The sequence below is a fragment of the Excalfactoria chinensis genome, chromosome 3 (genome assembly GCF_039878825.1).
Source record: "Excalfactoria chinensis isolate bCotChi1 chromosome 3, bCotChi1.hap2, whole genome shotgun sequence".
Taxonomy (NCBI): domain Eukaryota; kingdom Metazoa; phylum Chordata; class Aves; order Galliformes; family Phasianidae; genus Excalfactoria; species Excalfactoria chinensis.
The window spans coordinates 4508280-4531500 of NC_092827.1; the positions used below are offsets into that span (position 1 = coordinate 4508280).

The 23221-nt window shown below is 46.9% G+C and overlaps 1 protein-coding gene across 17 annotated transcripts in view; it reads right to left on the reverse strand.

Annotated features, from left to right (window-relative positions):
* EXTL3 (exostosin like glycosyltransferase 3) overlaps nucleotides 1-23221 on the reverse strand; it is a 115547-nt gene that overhangs the window by 55441 nt on the left and 36885 nt on the right. Inside the window, exon 1 of one of the 17 annotated variants that reach the window (XM_072330896.1) lies at nucleotides 13439-13523. The exons of 15 other annotated variants lie outside the window; for them this stretch is intronic. The gene's annotated coding sequence lies outside the window, so the exon portion shown is untranslated. Of the gene's footprint in view, nucleotides 1-8834; nucleotides 8884-13438; nucleotides 13524-23221 lie in introns of those variants that run through there. One more of the 17 variants, XM_072330898.1, reaches the window with a different exon arrangement.

A 23221-nucleotide genomic window follows, 5' to 3' on the forward strand; every position in this document is an offset into this window, starting at 1 on the left:
GATTTTGGTTGGATGTCAGGGGGAAGTTCTTTACTATGAGAGTGCTGAAGTGCTGAAACAGCTGCCCTGAGAGGCTGTGGATGCCCCGTCCATCCCTGGAGGTGTTCAAGGCCAGGCTGGATGGGGCCCTGGGCAGCCCGGGCCGATGTGGAGGTTGTTGGCCCTGCCTGTGGTGGGGGGTTGGAGCTTCACGATCCTTGAGGTCCCTTCCAACCCAACCGTTGTGTGATTCCATGGTTTCAGAGCCAATGATCATAATGAACCTCCGTCTCGTTCAAATAAGTAATTTCAGAACAATCAAGGTAACAGTGATAGGGCTGAAATACAGAATAAGAACGCTGAACATTGATCCCATGAACAGAACTGGGGAAAACCTCCTCATGACCCTTCCCCAGAAAAACATCCCCATTCCTCCTCCACACACACAAAAGGAGGATCTGCAGTATTCATTATCTACATTTGATGGCACACAGAGGGGGCAGTACAGGAAATCTTTATGAAAGATACTGAGCAAAACCACGTCCTGCAGCCCTGAAGATGATTTAGTGGCAGAAGGGCGGTGAGGTGGTCTTTCTCAATGTGCATTTGTGACACTTCATCTGCATAGTTTTGTATAATGGCAAGAAAAATGTCAGGCAGGGGAAAAAGAGAAGTCGTTTAGGAAGTCAGCTGTGGGGGAAGGGGTTCTTTATGACTTCTTCCAGACATAAATTTCCTCTGTCAAATCCAGTAGGAGAACGCTCATGATTTATTGGGTGAATGAAAGAACTCGCCCTGGATGTGGGACAAAAGACCTCGGCACTGATGAGCCCAGATGCTGCTGCAGTGCTCCCACCCTGTCCAGCATAGCCTTGTCTTTTCCTGCAGCTCCCAGGGGTTACCATAAAGCTGACCAGCCTGCTGGGACACGGTAAGGGGTATTCAATCACAGAACCAGTAAGGCTGGAAAAGACCCCTAAGATCCTCTAGTCCAACTGTCCACCTGCTGTATCTGTGCTGAAATGGGCGAGTCCTCACCTGTGAGCCGCCACATTAAACATGGCAGACAGGGGTGTTGCTGTTTACATTGCTGTAAGACAAGAGAGCTTCACCATCACTACCTTAGATGTACGACACAGATTACCTGAACCTCTACATATCAAGAAGCAGTAATTAGGTAAATTAAGGCAAGAAAGAGATAAACCATTTGTCCAGGGCCACTGGAAGCAGTCAGTCAGTGACAGGGGGATGGGTAACAAAGTCCTAATGCAACCCCAGAGATGAGTTCGGGAGCTGTCAGACAAAGCACCAGCATCCCAAAACATGAGCATCTCCAAACCACCAGTGGGGAAAGCTGTGGAGCAACCAAGGCCAACTTTCTCCCTGCTCCTTTCCTCTCCGCCCACAAAGCCAGGAGGAGTTCTGCTGGCCGAGTGATTTCAGGAGAGATGGAATGAATGGTTGACTGAGAACAGGCAGAAAAGCAAACACAAGTCCCTCACCCCCTGGTGCTCAGGTCTCAAAGAACTGAAGGCTGCTGAAGGGTCACTTGTTTGGCTGGGCTGCCTGAGACATGCTGTACAGTACAAGCTCCTTTGTGAGCGAGCAAAGCTGCAGACAGAAGGATAAAATAAAGCCTTGCAGGCACTGCGGCAGCAGGAGGTATTGCCAGAGATGTCACAGCCCAGCTCTGGAATCCCTGCTGTTGTGCATGGGATGAGGAATCCGCGTGGCCCCAAGGCTTCCGGAGAATGCACCGCAGGGAGCAGAGCAGAGCGGGATACACTTACAGGATCAGAGTGCCTACGGCTCAGGTATCCTGGTATTCCAAATACCCCGCAGACAAGAGTAATTAATTAATAGGCAGTCATGGGATGTCAGTGAGCAGTTAGATATTTGGGATTAATTTAATTACTTCAGCCTCAAACGCATCCCAAAATCATACCAGCAAGAAATTCTCCTTCCAGCATCTCCCTCACACAGTAACTCTCATTACCTGCCCTCAGCTCGGGTGCAGCTCTCGACATCACCAACAGCAGAGTTTTCCTTGGGAGAGGTTTCTGGCAGCCTGGCTAATTTTCAACATTAGGATGTAATAAAAAAAGGAAATTCATGAATTGGCTGCAGCAATTTGAGGAAGATTTGTGACCATAGCAACATTACTATCATCTACGCTGCAGGGAACAAAAGGTACTTTGATCATGTTGTTCCGTACCCTCTCCAACCCTCCCATAATGAGAGACATTGGCATCCAGACACTCTCCAGTCCCCCAGAAGCCCACGTGTGATCTCCCACTCACTACTGCTGACTTGAAATCACTGTGCCAGGAGCAGATAACAACCTGACTCCTGGCACAATCCCAACTTCACTAAACTGTTTATTGCTGGCCTATGTCACACAGCTGCTGCCTTCCTTCCTATCGCTCCCCATACTAACTTAATCTCATATTCACCTGTAGCATCTGGAATCTCACATTCACTTCATGCCCAGCCCATGTTCTAACAGGGTCCTGAACTCCCTTCAGGCCTGCAGGCACTCCTGTAAGGCAAATAATAAAGGGAAATACTGAGAAATAAATCCAGCAAGCTTCCTGCCTGCCCTCTGCTCTGTGCGCCTCCTTCATCTGCCCACCAAGCTGAATGTAGGTGGTCACTGATGCTCTCCTTGTTCTTAGCTATGCAAACCAGGGGTAGCTGCCTCGTGCTTCCTGCCCTCCAGATACAACATCTGGGCTCTTCATGGTCATTTGAGCTCTTTTCCCACAAGGAGGAGCCTGGAATGCAGCAAGGTGGAGCACTGGAGGGAAAAAGACAGCAAACTTCCCAAATTAGTAGCAAAGAGCACAGGGCTGCAGTAATCCTACAGCTGGGATAGCTCAGCAGCAGTGATTGCAATCTGCCCACTTAATTTGGCCCCGCAGTTTCTATTAGAAGCACACTAGGAGGAAATTCCTGTACAGCAGTTACAGCGAGGGGTGTCGGGTGGCTGGGGCTTTATTCCCAGCTGTGTCTCAGACCTTCTGTACAACCTCAGGGAATTCGCTTCATCTGCTCTGGTTTGCAGCATTCCTCAGGAACTCACAGGGGATCTCAATAGAATGCTACAAATAGCAACTGAGGCTAGGAATGCAATCAAGAGCAACTTCCTGTTCAGCAGGATGTAAAGCATCTTACAAATCTGCCTGTAACAAGACCAAAGGATTTAATTACACAGAGTCGATCCATCTGGTCCCCTCAACCATCCCACTTGGATAGGAATTCAAGGAGACACTCGTGCCAAGCCATGCCCATAGCCCCACACTACCATGGAACTTATTTGGGAACTGACGAGTTAGGAGACATGAAAAAAGCAACGATAATAATCCAGTATCTCTTGCTGGTCTGGCTTCAATTATTTTATAGCTTTCAAACTCCAAAATAAAACCTGAGTGTGGAAGTGGGATGTGCCAGGAGCAGGCTAGAACTCTTTGTGAAGCCCTCCTGGCTTCTCCCATCAGAGCCAAACTGCACGGTTTAAGAAGAAAAGAAGAAAAGGAAGGAGGAGAGGGATGCTTATTTCTTGTACTCTGGTGATGCAGCTCTGGCATTTGAAATTCTGTTTAGAGTTGAAGGTATCCTTGCACTGGACACCTTCTCCTAGTTCATCTTTGAGGTAATCTGGAAAGAAAAGATGCAGCAGAAGTGGAAAGCCACTGTCAGTATATACACTCCCATCTCACTTTATGTATCTGAACCCACCTGCAGCACAGCAATCCAACCAGTTACTCAGCATGTTTGTGTTACAGGATTCACAGCTCAGAGCTTTGCCAGATCAGAGCAGCGCAATGCTCCGTGCTCATTTCAACCATCACACGCCAGTCTGAAGGCAGAGCACAACGCTGCAGCGGTCAGTGAACAGACAAAGCTGTGCTTTGCTTCTAGGGCGTCACAAGTACCACTTGGCAACACTGACCTACTGTGCCGTACAGCATCTGACACCACCTCCTCCTGGGCTCCTGCTGTGTACAACTCCCACAGCTCTGCAATGCCTCTGAGAGTTTCACTGTTCAGAATACAGCATCACTGGGGCTTTCCAAGACCGCCCCAGCTTCTGCTACAGTAACAATTGGTATTGTTGCCTCTGGATTTGGTGAGGGCAGAGCTGGAGCAAGGGGGAGCTTAGGGAATCCCCGAAGTCACCCCAATGCCTGGCTCCCCATCTAAGGGAGGTGTGAAGTTGAGGGTCGGCCCTCCTCTGCTGTTTGGGTTTTGTTTCTTACACTTCTGGCTTGGAGTCAAATTCAGAAGTTCAGTACGAAGTCAGATTTTGCAAAAGGCTGAGAGGTACCTCCTTAACAACACACTGATCCATGTACAGAGCAGCCCAGGATGCCCACTATTCCTCTGTCACAATTTACATCACCAAACTCTCTAGGAACAGATCCTGCACAGCACCGCTTCTAAGCCCAGGAAGCCCAGCAGGATTATCTTATCCCGTTTGCAAGCCAAGAACCTCTGCCAACTTTTCAAAGCAAAGTTTCCCAAACACCAGCCATGACTTCTGACTCAACAGTCCAGTAGCAGATTCCTCCTCTACCCCAGCTGGTGGTGCGATGCCTCCCCACGTGCACAACACCTGCTCGTCAGAAATGAAGCCCAGTGCTTTATAGCATGAAACAGACTTTGCAAACACATGAACTAACCATGCAAATGAGCCATTTGTTCAGGCTCGATGCACGCTGGCCCGTTCCTTGGCAGAACAGTGGTAAAAAGGCAGCGCAGGAGGTTCATGGAGATCGCTGCAGGGTGGAGAGGCACAACTGCAGCCTCTTCCATCAGAAGAGGGGTGGCCAGCAGGGACAGGGAGGTGACTGTCCCTCTCTGCTGTACCCTTGTGAGGTCCCATCTGCAGTACTGCATCCAGATCTGGGGACCCCAGTACAAGAAAGACAGAGAGCTGTTGGAAAGGGTCCAGAGGAGGGCCACAAAGATGACCAGAGGGCTGGAGCACCCCCTCTATGAAGACAGGCTGAGGGAGCTGGGCTTGTTCAGCCTGGAGAAGAGAAGGCTGCAGGGTGACTTCATTGCAGCCTTCCAGTACCTAGAGGGAGCTTATAGACAGGAGGGGAGACACCTCTTTGAAAGGGAAGATAACAGCAGGATAAGTGGAAATGGTTTTAAGTTGAAGGAGGATACTTCAGAGGATACCAGGGGGAAGCTCCTTACTATGAGAGTGGTGAGGTGCTGGAACATCTGCCCAGAGAGGCTGTGGATGCCCCGTCCATCCCTGGAGGTGTTCAAGGCCAGGTTGGATGGGGCCCTGGGCAGCCTGGGCTGGTATTCAATGTGGAGGTTGGTGGCCCTGCCTGTGGCGGGGGGTTGGAGCTTCGTGATCCTTGAGATCCCTTCCAACCCAACCATTGTGTGATTCTCTGAAAAGCTTCATCCCAGTCCTGGATAATTCTCAGCACTGGCTGCCAGTGAGCAACTCGGATACACCCCAGCACCAAAGGCAGAGTCATAATTAAGGAACAAGAACTTTGGAGACAATGCACACATGTGAATGAATGCTCACACGGCAAGTGGATTCTACACTCCCCTGATCCCAAAATTTTAAGCTTTCACAGAACCATAGAATCGCTAATGTTGGCAAAGAGCACCAGGATTACCTAGTTCAATCCTCAACCTGTCACCAACATGCCCACTCATAGAATCATTATGGTTGGAAAAAACCTCTGAGATCCCCAGGTTCAACAGTCAGACCATCACCACCGTGCCCACTAAGCTATGTCCCACCCCCCACCCCAAGGTGCCACATCCCCATGCTTCCTGCACACTTCCAGGGACAGTGACTCCATTAACAGAGAACAGAACTGTATTCCACCAAAGTGCCTGCATTTCGTACTGCACAGGGAAGCTCTGCACCTCCTTCAGTTTTGCACTGTGCACTTTGTATAACAGATCTTTCCAAAGCCTCTGCAGAACTCCTACTGCATCAAAGAGAAACCTAGAAACCTTTACATGCAGAGACACTTGGAGAGGGGCAATCCCATTAAGGATGGCAGGGACTGGGTTAATTCAGATCCAAGCTCAGTCTTCACATTCATTCCAACTGAGGACAACAAATCCAAATCCAGACTCCAGTTTGATTCCTACCAAATAACCCTCATGACTCGACTTCTATGCAAAACATTGAGTTTTGGTAGGATTTAGTTTTTAGTATCAGCATCTCCACCGACAACCAATGGGGTGGGCTGACCAGAACAGACAGAAGACCTGCACAAACACTTGCTGAATATTACACACAAGCGCTTCTCTCCATGCAAAGCTGCTCCATGCAGTCACTTCCCCAGAGTCCCACGGGGCCCTGGTACACAAATGCTGTCTGTAGCAGCTTGCTCCTTCAGCCATGATGGGATTTTTAATTAATTATGGGCATAGCAAGAAATGCACATATATGAAAGGCAATTCAAAGATATCAAAATGACCTCAATAATGGTGATTTCTTGGTAATTTCACACAACTCTGCAACTTGCAGTACCTGGAGCAATCAGCACACGCTGCTCACACAGATAAAAAGCTGGTGGCTTTTAACTTTTGCTATCTGAGACATCCTTTCCATTGTGCACATCTCTGATAAGCACCCAGCTGTTGCAAAGAAGAACCACGAGGCTGAAGTCTCAGATCTCTTCTGATTTTATTTAGCTGCCAGTGAGAGAAGTTCGCTGGACTGCACAAACCATGAAGAAGCATTGAAGTGAGTAAAGCCAACAACAGAGACCTGCTTTCAGTCCGCAGTTTAAAGAAGAAATCACATCCAAGAAAGGTGCACGTGGAGGTTGGAAATAGTGCATTACCATGTGGATCTGAGCCAGCAAGGAGATCAAACTGTGTTTGTAAACGGAAACTGAATATCCAGACTTCCATGGGAAATTCCTATTCAACAGTAAGGGGAATAAAAATACTCACTGTTCACACATTTTAGCTGTTAGTCTCAGCTGTGCCTGGTTCTGCTACCACAACATGTTGGAGGCACACGGAACACGTTTCATTGTCACGTACTTCAGAAAAACAAACCAAACAAAAAACAACAGAAGAACAGTAAAAAAAAACAACAAAACATTCCCTCCAAAAACAAGAAACATGACCAAACAAACAGAAAAACAACCATTTTTTTGTCAAGTCTTCAAGTTCCAGCCACAACATATGAAGACACTGAGGCTGCCTCACAACCAGGACTTGTAGTTGAAACTCTCTGGTGAACCAATTTGTTTGGATTCCCCTTGTTTCCCTTTCACCTTACGCACTGAATGCAGGGATGGAATTTGCCGGTATTACATCAATATTTGGAGGCAGGGAAAGAATCTGCCCTGTGACGGGCAAAGCCAACACAAAAATAGAGTTTTAAGGCTGCAGACGGGGTTACGGAGCAATTTTCTAATGAAGGAAGACAAAGTAGTACCTCTGTACTAAACCCAACAAGAGAAACCACAACAGAGAACACTGTCATACAAAGACCAACTTATTACCAAGCTGAATGGCAATACTGCTGCACACTGCAACACAAACAGAGCTGTCCCATGATCCCAGACCCTACACAGATCAACAGCAGAAATGAAAACACACAAGCTGTTAAATGACAGAGCAAGGACCAAACCCAGTGGCTATGTCTACAGCAGTATATTATGTCTGAACAGAGCTGGTCCAAACAGCCCCACAGTAAAAGTCGGGGAGTGGCACAGGCTGGGGACCTGATAGAGCTGAACTTTACAACCTTTAAGTTGACTTGATCATTAAAGGTCCCTTCCAACTCAAACAACTCTATGAAATGACCCTTCCCACCTGCAAGAGCCCTTGAACAACCTTCAGGCTGTCCAATAGAGATCATAGAGCTTCCTACTGTTCAGCTAGCCCCACATAAAGGACTTCCAGGTGAACTGCCCAGCAAGAAGTGCCTGTGGATGGAAGTGGAGGCATTGTAAAACCATTAAGGTTGGAAAAGACCTCCAAGATCCCCATCACTAAAACATGTTCCCCAAAACGCTCTGAAGCCAACCCAGAGCACTAGGAACCAGAACACTCTCCATCCTCTTATCTATCACATTGAGTCTCCCTGTTTTACAATGCTCGTGGTACAGCACAGAGGGCTAACACCCTCTGGGAAGTCCTAGCAATGCCATGCTGTCCTGCACGGAGCAGGCTCTGTAAGCGCTGCAAAGCAGCAGATCCAGGTGACACAACACTGTAATTATTTTGTAGTGCTGCAGCCCGAGGTGCTTCCTCCAGCACAAAGGGAACAGGTACACAAACAAATCCAGCTGCATTCCCTGGAATAGCTTAAACAAAAAGGACTGAGAGAATTGAAACGTTTAAAATTCAAAAACCGGGTTCAGATCAAACTGAATCAGCAGGCTGATTAAACCACATTTAATACACTCATTTAACCTTTATCTAATAATTAAATAGCGAACTCATTAGGGAAGGGAGCGGTGTAATTTTAATCCTCATGACAAAAGAGCATTATCACGTCTGTGACAGCTGGTAACCACATACAATGGCCATGCAACTCACGAGCTTCACTTATCTACTCAGTGCCTCAAACCAATGCTGAGACAGCAATTCTTGATGCAAACCAAAGCTGTCCATAGGAATCAGGGGCACAGAAAGTCTCAGCTTACAAAACAATCCTCCACAATCTAAGGAGATAATCTGTTAAAGTTCTGTAACATGTCTCAGTAGGTGAGACTGCTTCACAATCGAATATACAAGGTCTAACATTAAGAGAATGTATATGAGCTTTTTACAGAGAGAAATGTTATTTCATCTGTGATGCTTGAGTGAAATTGTAGGTCTCTCTGTCAGGATCACGCACTTACCTAACAGCCATCTGCTGGAGTTCAGCTGGAGTCCAAGTGTAATAACCTCCTAGCAGAAACAGGAGAACGAGCAACACTTTAGAAGTCAATACAGAGAAAAAGAACAGCAGCTTGAGAAGAGGAAAATTGCTCCAATTTCAATTCTTCCGACTGCCCACAAAGGCAGCAGCTCTGCCCTTCACTCAAAGATCCCCGCACTTGCTTTTCTCCTTTATCTCCACTTATTGATTTCACAAGGAGCACCAAGATGGGAACACTTGCCAGGAAGGATGAATTATGCGTGGAGATTGAAGAGGTTCAAAGCCAACCTGCCCAGAGAACTGAGAACCAAGTCCTAAACAAGATTACTCAGCCTTCAGTACGTTCACAAAACAAAAACCATTTTCCAGGAGAAAGCAGATCCGTGAAGCACTCAATCTTTCATTCGGTTCTGAGTATTGTTGGGGCGTCTTCAAAACCTTTACATTCGTACAGACGCTCACTTTCCCTCCTCGTAGATTTCAGAAGGCACATCAACAAAAACTGCAATTTCCTAAAAGCATAAAAGAAGCTTTTCTAAGTTGACCAGGGCCCCATCCAGCCTGGCCTTCAGCACTGCTCTCAGTGTTAAAGTTTCCTTATAATACCCAGTGCAAACCAACCCTCTTTTATTTCAAAGCCATTTACCACTTGTCCTACAGATAAATGCCCCCAAGGTGTCTCAGCCCTTTTCCTTGGGAGTGGTGTTCCAATCTTCTAACCATTTTGGGGACCATCCTCTGGAAGGCCTTCTTCCTATCAGAGAATCACAGAATCATAAATTACTCAGGTTGGAAAAGACCTTGAAGATCAAGTCCAACCGCAGCCTAACCGGTAGCCTATCTCTTAAAAAACAACCACAAAACAACACCACAACAACAAACCTCTGCTAAATCATATCCCTGAGCACCACATCCAAACGGCTCAAACACATCCAGGGATGGCGATTCAACCACCTCCCTGGGGAGCCCATTCCAGTCCCTAACCACCCTTTCTGTAAAGAAGTTCTTTCTAATATCCAACCTAAACTTGCCCTGGCGCAACTTGAGGCCATTTCCCCTCGTCCAGTCACTTGTCACTAGTGAGAAGAGACCTGCCCCACTCTCACTGTAAGAACCTTTCAGGTACTGGCAGACGGCAATAAGGTCTCCCCTTAGCCTCCTCTTCCTCAGACTAAACAGCCCCAGCTTCCTTAGTCTCTCCTCATAGGGCTGATTCTCCAAGCCCTTCACGAGCCTCGTTGCCCTTCTCTGGACCTGCTCCAGTACCTCCATGTCCTTCTTGTGCTGAGGTGCCCAAAACTGGACACAGTACTCGAGGTGAGAATCATAGACTCATCAAGGTTGGAACAGACCCACAAGGTTCTAGCTGATAACCATCTTTCCATCTCCCAGACAGCTGTATTCCCAACAGAGCTTGTGAGCATATAGTGGCCTAAGGCTTAGAGAGCCTGCAAATGGAAAGCATTATAGGACACTTAAGGCTATTATACTTGTGCTGTAGCCCAGAAGCCAGCCTTTAAGAGAAAAGTTGAGAAACAAAGCTCTTCCAAAAGAGCCCAGTGGGAGGTTTCTGTTAAAAAAAAGAAATGGGAGGTTGGGGAATTGGGAAATATTAGAGAATAACAAATTAATCTTCCAAGTTCGTTTCATTGCATCAACTCTACTGAGCGAAAAAGGCTGCTCAGAGGGCAAGAATGGAATTAAGCACACCATTTTAGGGAAAACAGCTTCAGAAAAGCAGATCTGCTAGGGAAATCAAAAGGCAACAGAGGTCAAGCAGAAGGAATGGACTTCCACCCAGCTTTTAAAGCGAGGGGTGGCTGAATACCAGCTGAAGTTCCTGAGATACAATTCAGCAATTAAATTCAAGCCAAAAGGGAGGACCTCCAACACGATCAAGTAAACAAGACAGAGAGGGGCAAAGTCCCCCTCTAAATGCCATAATTAAGACATGCAGAAGGAAACAAATAATGTCAAACTCATTTGGTGATCACTGCTGATCCAGGAACAGAAGAGCCCCAGAGCTAGAAGTAGCTAATGGGCAGCTGAAAGAAACACGTGGCGATGGCTCCCTGTGTCTGAAAGGAATCATCCAGCAATGACACACAAGGCTGTGCTTGAAACAACAGAACTGCAAATTCAGAGGCGTAATTTTGAACCATCTTCAGATAATGAAACTCTACTGGAACATTAAAAAGTCCCAATGAGATCAGGAGAAGGAGTCCCAGTTTTCAGCACTAAAGCCACAGGATGATGCCCAGTGGAGAGTTTAGCTCCTAGCCCAGGGATGCAGCCTGGCTGCCTCCTGCTTACCCATTTCACTCAACACGAGCTAAATTTTGCATATTAAATCCCTGACGCTTGCTTCATTTCCTCTTCCAAGCCTGTGCTTGAAGCCAACCACCCCTCATTCCCCCACCCAAGGTAGGCGATAACGGCTGCCTCAAGAGCTTCTCTGGAATTGGGACATGCAGTTAACAGGAAAAAAGGGACAGAAGGAAAGAATCAACCTTTCAGAAACAACCATTGAAGCAAAACTGTTCCCATATATCAAGCAACAGTTTCCTGACGTTCCCCAAACAAAGTGAGCACTTTACCAGCACCATGACGCTCTCAGCACACCACTTCCATGATGGAGAATAAGCAGCCCAAGCACAGATGGAAATGTGGTGACAAGCTCAAACTTCAACAGTTGCATAAAGGAGCAAGTACTTATTATGATGCTCAGATGAGCTCATCTCTTGTTCTCATCAGACTTGTTTGTTAAGTTATCGTTCACTCAATAACCTTCCATTCCCTCTTAAGGCATCAAAGCAGAGGGAGGCAGTGCTGGGTTGTGCCTCTGCTACTGCTGTCCTCACCCAACAAATATCACAGATTCCAGCAAGGATTGAAGCACTTGCACCATGCTGAGATTTACTGTTTTCCAAACAATTACCGACACACTTGGCAGGATTCAGCATTCTCTTCCCGGGAGAAGCAAACTTGCTACATTTTATGTGGGAGTCGGACAACTCTACACTCATAACGAAGTTCACACAGACAAACACGGACACAAATCTTCATGAAGTCACACAGCTCCCACACCCCTTCGTGCGAGCCAGAGATATTCAATTCAATTTGGAGCATCAAATCCCTCAAGCCAGAAGCATCGGCAACCAACCAACCACATCCTGTCATGTGCTCTGCAGCGAATGACTTGGGATCCAACCAGCGAAAATGAAGTTATCACATCGTATTTTATTCTTCTGTTTCTTAAGCCTCTGCCAATAAGAACTCAGTGCTCAGCAGATGTGTGCAGTGGGACAGGATCCTGCCTGCTCTCCCAGAACGATACTCTGTCTGAAGGGCAAACAGGAGCATGGGTTTAATACAGAAGCAACAAGATCCAGAGTCAACACATGGGCTGATGGAGGTGGCCATTACACAGCTGGATGGAGAAGCTGTGCTTCCAGTTCCAAACTCAGGCGAAACCTGAGTTGAACTTCTTACTTTTTAATCTAAAAGCCGGTAGGCTTAATGTTATTCTCTTGGAAACTGTAAATAAACTAAATTTGAGTAGCACTGGCTTTTATAGGGTGACCTTCATAAAGTATTGTTAGCAATAAACTTAGCATTTGGAAGAGCAAAGCTGTAGGTCTGAACTCTCCAGACTCACAGGAACTCAATAACATAAAAATTAATAGTTAGAAAAAGAAATCCTTTCCTCTCCAAGGGCAGAGACCAGAAGAGGAGGGCAAGGAAGACGTGAGACACAAGTCGTTTGTGGCAGAAAAGGATTTGTTCTCTCCCCCAGATTTGGAGAGCACACTATATTTTGCATAGAGAACATGGAGAATGGTTTGGGGGAGAGAATACCGAAATCAAAACAAGTCACGAGGCATCAACAATCCCTTGATGACAGGAGAGTAGTTTTTGTTGGCACAGCTCGCGACAGCTGGAGGAGTAATTGCAAAGCTGAGTGAGAATGCCTAGAATATATTTTGCCTTTACATTCTCAGATGAAAGATGCTATCCACAAGCATTTCGCTAACGTTAATTAAATCCACACAGCCCACTTTGGCAGATCAAGAAGTATTTATCCTTATTTTGTAGAGAAGGGAATGAATCTCTCTGGTGCTTTTCACATCAGGTATTTACTCTTTCTACTTATGAAATGCCCCATAGATACACACAGCATCAAAAACACACATTACCCTTCCCAGTCCAGCAGCTGCCCCAGCACATTGCCAGGGCAGAGCTGATGATGCTTCTGTTTTCCCCCAGCAGAAGACTTCACAAGGTAGCAAGCAGCCAGCTCTGGCTGTGCAGATCAACAGCAGAGGTGAACACAAATACTGCAGATGAGCTGTAAAGCAATACTGCCCCTTTATGATTTGTTAAACAACAACAACAACAAGCAACTGCTCTTCCTTTGAGTTTTCTTTATCACAGTGATTCAGTCTTGAGAGACTACAGGGCTTCCCGCTGTGAAATGCCTCCCTCACTTCTGCTCCATTCCTTGTGATTCTGCTGCTTCCCAGCACTGCTTTACAGCCACCTGCCGTACGGTCACAGCCCATCCCATGTTCTCAGGCCACTCACCTACACTCAGATCATGCGTTACCAGTTCAAGAGCTCCACAGCAAGGAGGGAAAAGCGTGTCCTTGTCAGCCCCAGCAACCTGCCTGCCGTCACAGCAGCTCTGCTCTGCTGCAAGAAGAGGAATGCTTCCCACATCTCCCCCACACCATGCTCCAATCAGGGATTGGAGCCTCAGCTTTGGCTGAATTCCTCCTCACTGAGCCCCAGGCAAGTGCCTGTGAATCCAGCAGCAAACAAGTTTCATCCATCCTCCCTCTAATTACACGTTGTATCGGCACACCGAGTATCTGAACGTAGCTTTACGCCTAGCCATCAACAGCAACTGCCACCAATCCAAAGGAGCTGCCTATTCTATATGCTGATATCCACGCACTGCTCTTCAACATGATAAAACAAAACGCTGTTAGTGCAAATGTCATCCAGTGTCCTGAGTGAGAGCAGGGAGAAAGAAAGAAAGGCTGGTGAAATATTTATCAAGGAGAGGCACGAAGAATTTGAGACACCCGCATTCCCGTCTCCTGCAGATTAGAGCTGATAGCTAAAAAAACCCAAAGCAGTCCTTATCTGAACTGACGTGGAGAATCCTGTATTCAAGAGAAGGGTCAGTGTTTGGGATCTATAAAGGGAAGCTGGGAACATCTGCAGGGACAGGAAGAATATGCATAAACACACAGTGTGAACTAAATACACAGCATGGCAATGCTTGCAATCTTACCATGAGAATATTTGGAGTTCTTTCCCATCTGAAAACGCCCTTCAGACAGCTGATTACATACGGATTTCATATGGAAATGCATCTAATGATGTAAATGGAAAGGGAACCCAAGAATAAGTGGAGCACATCCAAAGACTTTAGATAGCAAAAGCCATAAAATCTACTTACTTTTAAAACATTTCATTTCTACATACGCGTAGCCTAGGAGAAGATCGGAAATGAGTGTAAAATATATAGCTTAAAACCTTGTTTTCATTTTAATTTCTTCTTTAACACTTGATAAAGCCCCCGTGTGCCTTACAGCGCTGCTCATGCAGCAGCTGCTGAGTGATGCCCATTGCCCTCAGGCCAGACTAACACGGGTCTTGCTCTTGCTACAGAGACAACTGATGCCTGGGTGAAGCAGAGTCAATCTCAAATCCCTTGGACGTACCAGTTCAGCAGCAATTACCAGTGCACCTATGGGGCTTACTGTGTGGCGAGCACACCGACTTAAAGCATTCTTCCAACTAAAATACCTGTCAGGAAATAGGAGCTCAGGGATACAAGCTGCCATTCAAACCATCCAGTCTCACTGTCTAGAATATTTTACTCGGGTTCAGCATCATTCCAGCCACGTTTCCCTGCATGCAGCACAGGAGGCGAGGCCTTTTTCAAACTGCCCATCACAGCTCCACCTGCTCTCTAACCCCACTTCTCCAGCCATGTGTGCCAGCATGCCTAAAGACATGGAGAGCAAGCAGAGGAGACACAAAGCTGCCTCTGGACTCATGGGCTGCCTGAGCTGCCTCTTGTGGGAGCCTGCAATGTTTTTTTGGCTCAAAATTTCACCTATGTCATTGGCTTCTAAATAAATGAGTAAATACTGCGACATTATTAAATGCGTCCACTGCACAGCAAACAAGTCCTGCAGAAATCTATTTCTTTGCAGTACACCTCACCTTGATGACACCTTCCAACCAAGGCACCTCCAGACAAGAACTGCTGCCCTGTTTTAACACACTGCAATGTGATGCAGCTGCACTGACTGGACCTGGCTGCTGCCCTGGGGTCCTTCCAATGAATGCTTATGGCTTTGGGGCTCATCTGGGACATCCACCTCCCTGTGAGGACCCCGCAGCACAACATACAGCCGTGCCTGGGCTGACACTCAGGAGGACAGGAGCCATCAGAGGGCACCCTTCTACTTTCCTGACACCAAAGTTGTTTCCTTCGTTATGATAAGAGGCACAGCTCACTTGTGGCCTTCCCACACCTACCCATAGCTGTGTGACTGCCAACTCTTATACCACTTCCTATTGCCCTTGGTTTTTTTTGCCCAAGGTTACGTTCAGTGAAGGTTTCTCCCTCAAAATGCTGCACTGAAAACACCACAGTCACACCTGGAAATCACATCAAAACCCTTCTTGAAAATGCCTCTTTTCCAAAGAGCAGCCCAGCTCAGCAGAAGAGCAGCGAATTCTTGCCCACCTCCCTCGGCAGGTGCAGCACTATCTTTAGTTGAAGGATTTTTAGCCCCTATATATTATATATTCACAGACAGAGGTACTGACCTCTCAGCCCACCCTTCCCAGCTCCTCTGTTATCTCTTTGCAGCTGCTCAGGGGTGGCTGACAGCTCCTAGAGCCAGGATATGTTTCACACTTCAGAGAAGCAGCAGTTTCCTACAGGCAGACGCTTCCAGATCATCCTTCACTGAGCCTAATGACTCTAGAAAGATCCCTGGGGAGGAACACTCCGCTGCCAATGAGCTCCATTAAGGATCCAGCAAGAATGAGCAAAAAACCATTTCTTTTTTCATTCTCTTTCCAAGTTGGCTCTAGCACAGAAAACATCACAGAGCATATGCTGCATACACAACCTGCCCACAGTTCCTGCACTTTTGTTTGAAGCCAGGTGGCTGTAAGCGAACACGACCATTTCCAGGGGAGCAGCTTGATTTGGGAAAGCACCGTAATACAAAAGCACTGCTTTTCTGATGGCTGCCCCACACATCGCTCCTCATGGGGAGGTGGTGGGGTCACCATCCCTGGAGGAGCTCCAGAACCATGGAGATGTGGCACTGAGGGATGTGGGCAGTGGTGGTGATGGATCGGGGGTTGGCCTTGGTGATTTTGGAGGCCATTCCCAACCGTAATGATTCTATGAGAGAAAGCTGAACAAATGCAAATGCCTTTCAAACACTAACATGTGAGACTTCACTTAGGATGCGGTTTTGCGCTGTAGCTCAGCAGATCTAATGCCATCCTGCTGCAGAAAAGAGATGCCTTCCCCTACTTCCAAGCCCGTGTCCTCAGTGAGCTGATTCGGGGAGTCAGGCTGGGAGGAATCAGGCACACATCAGCACAAAAAGATCAGTGGGAGCACAACGCTGGGAGCTGAACCTTCTTTTGCAGCACTGGCTCGACAATGTATCAGTTCAGCTACAACGCACAAGTGCACTCTAAATTTAGATAGCTTTCTAACTATAAAGCCGTATCTCACATCCATTATTCCCCTCCCAGCACAAGGACGAGCTATTCTATTGTAAAAGCTTTGATATCACCACAGTGCTCTCCACCCCACAGGAGCAGACATCAATTGTCATTAAAGTGGTTCCGTTTCTGAACGTAGAAAAAAAAACGGAGACAAAGCTAATGGTGGTGAAGGACAGGTTGCCCGAGGAGAGGAATGATCACAGGTTTAGGAGGAAAGGGAAAAAAACTCAAGATGACTTTACCTGGGCTTGGGCTGCTGCTCATTACTGCTTCCAAGAGTCACTCGACAGGTTATGACCTACACTGTTCTCGGCCTATTCACTTATCATCCATCTCAGGCAGCACCAAATTTCACGTGCACACTGCCATGGGAATGCTTACTCTGAATAAAACAAACAGAAAGAAAAAAAAACACCACAACAAAAGTGCAGGCCTCCATTTACCCAAGAACACCACCAGACGGCTCAGTGATGGCATCACGCCTTGGGTTTCACCGCTCACTTCCCTCAGCCACTCTGTATTTTCACCTTCTCTGCAAGAGGAAAACCTCGCTGAGCACAAACTCCAGGCTGTGTGGGCAGGAGACACGGCCGTTTCCTCCTGTTGATATTTCCATCTACCCCCCGTTGGTCTGGGATTTCCCACAGAGCTTTTAAAGAGCTTTTCCCATTCAGGCTTTGCTCCGCTTTAAGAAGTTTCTAGAGCGTGTGAACTCCATGTTCGTGGCAGATGCAGACACCCCTCTATTTCAGACATTCTGCTTCAGCAGCAAGAAACCAACTTCTGTCCCTTTATTTTTTCCTAACTATAGCTTGAAAAACAATATGCAGCCATAAACACTTCTTTCCAAATGCAAACACTTCTTACTGTACGGAGATAAAATCCAACTTCAGACAATAATACATCAGTGCTATCAGTGCTGGCAAGGGCAAAGTTGCTCTGTTCCCACACATCCCGGTCTGTTGGGGTCACTTGTAAAATAAAACTACTGCTAATAATACATAAAAGTTCCTCTGTCAAAAGGTTAAGGGCTGAACCCACAACTTGCTGAGAAAGAATAACAAAATCTAACTTGGACCAGTACTCAACCCGAGTCCCACCAGCGCATAGCACAGATGAACTACCACCATTCCTGCAGGCTATGCTGTTAACTGATACAAAATCCCCCCCTGCTCCATCATCCAATAGATCAAGAACTGTGCTTACAGTCCCACAGGCAGCAGTAGGCCTGATGAACCACCTCACTGTATCTCAAAGGTAGAAGAGTAAAGCAACAAAGACACACTTGAATGGCAAACCCAAGAGTATCCCATAAATTAGTTCCCCAGAGACCTAAAGAAGGCTTACTTTCCCTCTCAAAGGCATCAGCTCTGCATTGCCCCACAGTAAGGGCTTTAGGCAGAATTAAAAGGACACTAAATCCATCTACAGGGAAAGAGAGCAGCCAGATCAGCACAAGATGAAGCAGAGGATTCAGGAAGAATGGGAAGAAGTGCATTTTCCCCTCCTAAGGGGCAGTTTCAAAGCAGCAAAGCATTCATCTTCCACTTCTCCCAACCTAAAGCTCTATTCTGAGAATGCTCTTTTAAGACTTGAAGTACACCTGTAAGATCTGCATCATCCAGAGCAGCAGGCACAGCTGGATGTTTGCACAGAGGGCTGAGGCACTGTGCAGTGCTGCTGAACCCATTCCAGGTCAGCCACCCACATCCTGTCTCTTTTCAGTAGTGGAAATACTAACAGGCAGGGTCATAACCTGGCTCTTCAGTGACAACTATTAAAGATTCAAGTTTCCAGGTAATTTTTCCTGCAGCACTGTCTAAAGCAGGTCCAGGCTGAAGCTTGCTCATAGAAACAGAAGTGAAGCTTCATCCCAGTAATGTAAAGGGGAACAACAAGAAAGAAAGGCACAGAGTCCATAGCAGAGTCTGCTGTGATGGGTGAAGGGAAATCATTTCAAAATAAAAGAGCAGAGATTTAGATTGGATATAAGGAGAAGTTTCTTTACAGTAAAGGTAGTGAGGCACTGGAACAGGTTGCCCAAGGAGGCTGTGGATGCCCCATCCCTGCAGGCATTCAAGGCCAGGCTGGATGTGGCTCTGGGCAGCCTGGGCTGCTGGTTGGTGACCCTGCACACAGCAGGGGGTTGAAACTGGATGATCATTGTGGTTCTTTTCAACCCAGGCCATTCTATGATTCATAGGACAAAACCATTTCCCAAAGTGAAAAATGTAATAACCTTGTCTTTTTATAAGCTAACAACGTTCATTCCCACTCTTCTTCCTTTGATTTACAACAGGAGGAGGAAGGAACAAGAAGAAAGGAGAAACAAGTTTAAACAACAACAGCTGTTCCATCAACGCCGGCATAAAGGAGTCACAAGCATCCTGTTCTTGTCTGAGCTGTCGCTGTTTAAGTAAGAGCTCTGCCTTTTGAAGAGGACTTTATAACCTCAAACACACACGTTCAGCTTTATTTTCTTCCTCATCAGAAGTCAATTACCCTGCTGAGTAATGACAGAACAATTCCACAAAGCAAATCCTTTTCATATTGAGGCCTTCTGTGATCAAATTGCACTGGAAACATCCTCAGTCACACAAAAGGAGGAGGATTTCACTCGTGCTTCTCCAATCATTTCTAGGGGCCTTTCCCCCAACTTCCCAGCAAACCTGCAGTGCAGCAACGGCTCCAGCTGACAACACGAGACGATGTACTTTTATCCAAACTGAAACTCCACTGCTCAATCTTTCATCAAGTCTGAGGCTATTCATAAAGTGTTTACCTCCAGCTGTCTATAGATTTTACTCACAGAAGCAAATTAGTGCCAGTGGCAAACATTATTTAACTTGTTCGCTGCCTCCCAGTTGTTCCTATAGTAATGTGAGACTCCTGGAGGGCCCCTTTAATACTTTTTTAACTGCTCTGAAATAGCTTTGTTATTAAATAACCACTGGAACATTCTCCTATCACAGGCAAGTTATGGTCTGTTTTCAGGCTCTGTACTTACTAGTCTTCTTGTTAACAGTCTGCAACACCACTCCAGTCCCAGGTGCCAAAGTCCAGCCATACATGAATTACTTCCAATCAGTCTTGGATACATGAGTAATATTGCACTCAGGAGGCACTGAAGGAAAGCCAAAGAGCCATACGTCGCTGCTACAGTACCTGTGGGGCTTGATGGAAGACAACAGAGCAAAGCAACAGCAAGGAGGATCACTGCTGGGTCAGCTCCTTGGCCTCCATACAGCACTCAAGATCATCTATTATCCACAAGCAACATCTTTCTGGCAAATCTGGAGGTAACCTGGACTGATTCACCTGGTCAGGATGCAGGCTAGAGCCAAGGTATTCTTGCAGGGAAAGCCTCATGTCATCCCACAGTTATCCAAGCTCACGCACTTCAGCTCTTCCCTATGAGACCATCCCTGTACAGCTGCTAGCTGGCCTCCGGGGCACACAGCTTCTCATCAGCCACTGCTATCTCCAGAGCTCACCCTTAGGGAAAGGCTGCCCCAAACTATGCCTGTAGATCAGTACAGGGGGACGGGCTGCAGAATATGGCCAACAACAGTGAACATTCTTCACCTCAACAGCAGCTATCAGCTTGGCAAGCTTCTGACCATTTCTCCCTGCTACTTCAAGAGCGTCAGCAAACAGGAGTCCTGAATGATATCTCTGTAGATTCTGTATATTTCTCTTTTGGGATGGAGGCATAAGAAGAACAGGAAGAAACTGTTCTACAGCTTGTCCCTGTAGCAGAGACAGCATGGCAAATATGGCTGGAGAACCTGCTCAGACACTGCCCCAGGATGAGCCCAGGGAAGAGCCTGGAGAAGACAGCTGAGGAACAGCCGAGCTTTGTGCTTTAATGCTGGGGGGAAAAAACCTAACGCCAAGAGGATAGGAAGGATGGAGAACTGCAAATCTGTTCAAAACATGAGGATTTTAGCCTCGCGAGCTCTCCTTCCTTTACCCACTGTGGGATTCAATGAGAACTGTAAGCAGAAAAGAAATAAACACACAAACAGTGACTTATTCTACCTAAGTACAAACCAATTCCTGCAGGGAAAGGGAGGAAAACAGAACTGGGACTGATATTACAGGCTTAGCAAGCAGGAGCATTTCGGCACATACAGCTGGCTTTGTCACTGTGGCACAAAGGCTCCCTGTTACCACTCCACCATTACAGCATCATCCCATGCAGCCTCAAGCCCAAAGTTCAGTGGCTGTATTAAATGCAAAAGAAATAGGGTGATGGTGTAAGTCAGTTTTCTCGAGCTCCCCATTCAGAGCAGGGATCCCAGCAAGCACACCACACTGTCCTTTGCTCCAAGCAAAATGAGGGCTAAAACTATATGGAGTGGCTCCTCGTGCCATGTACATCCCCTGTCCAAGGGAAATCCACTTCTTGGATACCCCAGGACGTGGAGATTCACACTGAACACAGGGAAACACTTCACCAGATAGGTCACAGAGCTGTGAGTCAGCGCTGAGGAAGAAAACTGTGACTTGAGAACCTGGCTTCTCAGCCTGACCACAGGGCAGGACCTTAACCACACTGGAGGGAGCTGTGATTCACCGTAGAGCAGCACAAAAGCCATACATGTGAGTCAGGGCTGAAATACAAAACCACAGAGCTGGCTCAGCCCCAGGCACGTCAGCCTGCAGACCATCACTGCAGACCTGGGACTGCAACGCTAAGATTTTAATCGTGTTGTATTTCAGTTCTACTTTTGGGAAGTCACAGCGCTAATAAAATAAACAGCACTTATGCAAAGCACAGGGGATGGAGGAGCACGGCTCTTCCTAGCAGAATTAATACCTGTTAGATGACACAGTTCTGTGTTTTTCCAGATAAGAACTATTCTCTTTTTATACAACTTCCCCTCTTAACCAATGGAGGGTGGGAGAAGCTTTAACATCGGAAGCACTTTGTGTCCCCGTTTAGAAGAGGCAGTGCATGCGAACAGCCATTTAGTTTCCTGAAATCGCTGCAGGATACAGAGATACGTCACATATCCCGGCTGACAGCATCAGCACAAAGGCACACAATATCTGCCAGGGCTCTTTGTTAAGTACGATATTGTCCTAGTGACTCAGTGCACTGGAATGCATCAGGTTTATTCATAGCTTTTCTGATACAGTCTTTACATTAGGCACAAATTTCTGCCCTTTAGGAAAAAGAAAAACCAACCACATATCTATGGCTTATTATTATGTGGAGCACACAGAATTCCTGGCCTCTTTTCCAGGGTTATAAACACTGCGCTGAAACAAAAGGCCGGGGTCCCAAACCAAATGGCTCTTTCAAGCTTCTAACAAGTCGGGTTTCAAGAACATTCAACAGAGAAAAAGCCAGATATGCACCACGACCAGATTTCTTGTCAGAAGGAGAAGGCAGAAGAGCAGTGAAGAGGTCAAAGTCACTGAACATCATCTGTAATGAGGGCAGCTGAATCAGCTTCGGATCTTTCAGTCTGGAGTACTGGAGTGCAATACCAAACCACCCTCATTTTGTGTTCTTAGCTGCCGCTGTGAGCAGACAGAGGGCAAGCACATCCACTGTGAGCCCAGTGCCTGTACAGGAAGCATCAACCACATCCATTTACAGCAAGGGCCCTGCAATACAGCCTCCCCCAACATGCAGCTTTCCTGCCAAGTCATGAAGCTTCATGTGAGGCTTGAAGAGAAGCCTCCTAACACTACAACCCCAGCCCAGATATTTAGACATTTAGTGCACAGTCTCAAGAAACAATGACTTGTTAAGGACTTGTATGAAACAGTTTCTTTTCCCATTCCAATCTACGGCAATCAAAGACAGAACTTGTTTCCAACATCTCCTCTGTTCCACCCCTCGGCCATCTCCTGCTGATCTGAATTCATATACGCAGACTTCTTGCTTTAATCACAACCTCCTGCCCTACAAAGGGACTTCAGTCCTCAAACCTTTGTCCCCTACTTCTGTTCTTCATCAGGCCCACAAAAGCCTACCCTGTTCTGAAGGTCAGTGCTGAGCCTGCCACACACAGCATGGGCTGAAATAAGTGTTCTGCAGGCCAAATCATGGCCCTGGGGAAGCCTACACAGCCCTGTGGCCTTCTGCAGATTGCACAGCTGTCAGGCTACAACTTACAGTGCTCTCCTTACGATACGCAAGGAGAAAGAGAATTCAATGATATTGACTCATTTTAGCTACTGAAGTCAGCGGATCTGACTCTAAACACACTCGGGATTAGACCTGCCCATTACGACCACGGGGCAGTGCTGCCCAGTAGCAGCATCATTTGTTCTTCACACGACCTCTCTGCTACTTCCAGTCTTAGCATTCCTCACGGTGTTTGTTGCAGCAGCCACTGAGCTGGCTGAGAAGGGAGTCCCCACTGCGTTTGGCACACTACAAAAGGTGCCAAAGGTAGAAAGACTGTCCTGAATTCAGAAGCAAACAGATAAATTAATGGTGCATTAGGTAGGAACAGATCATCTGAACCAAGGACATCAGGCATGCCTTGTGATACCTGCCAGAGGTGAGAAGATAAGAAGCCACACATAAGAAAGCTTCTTTTCCCTTCCTTGCATAGAAACATGAGCCTT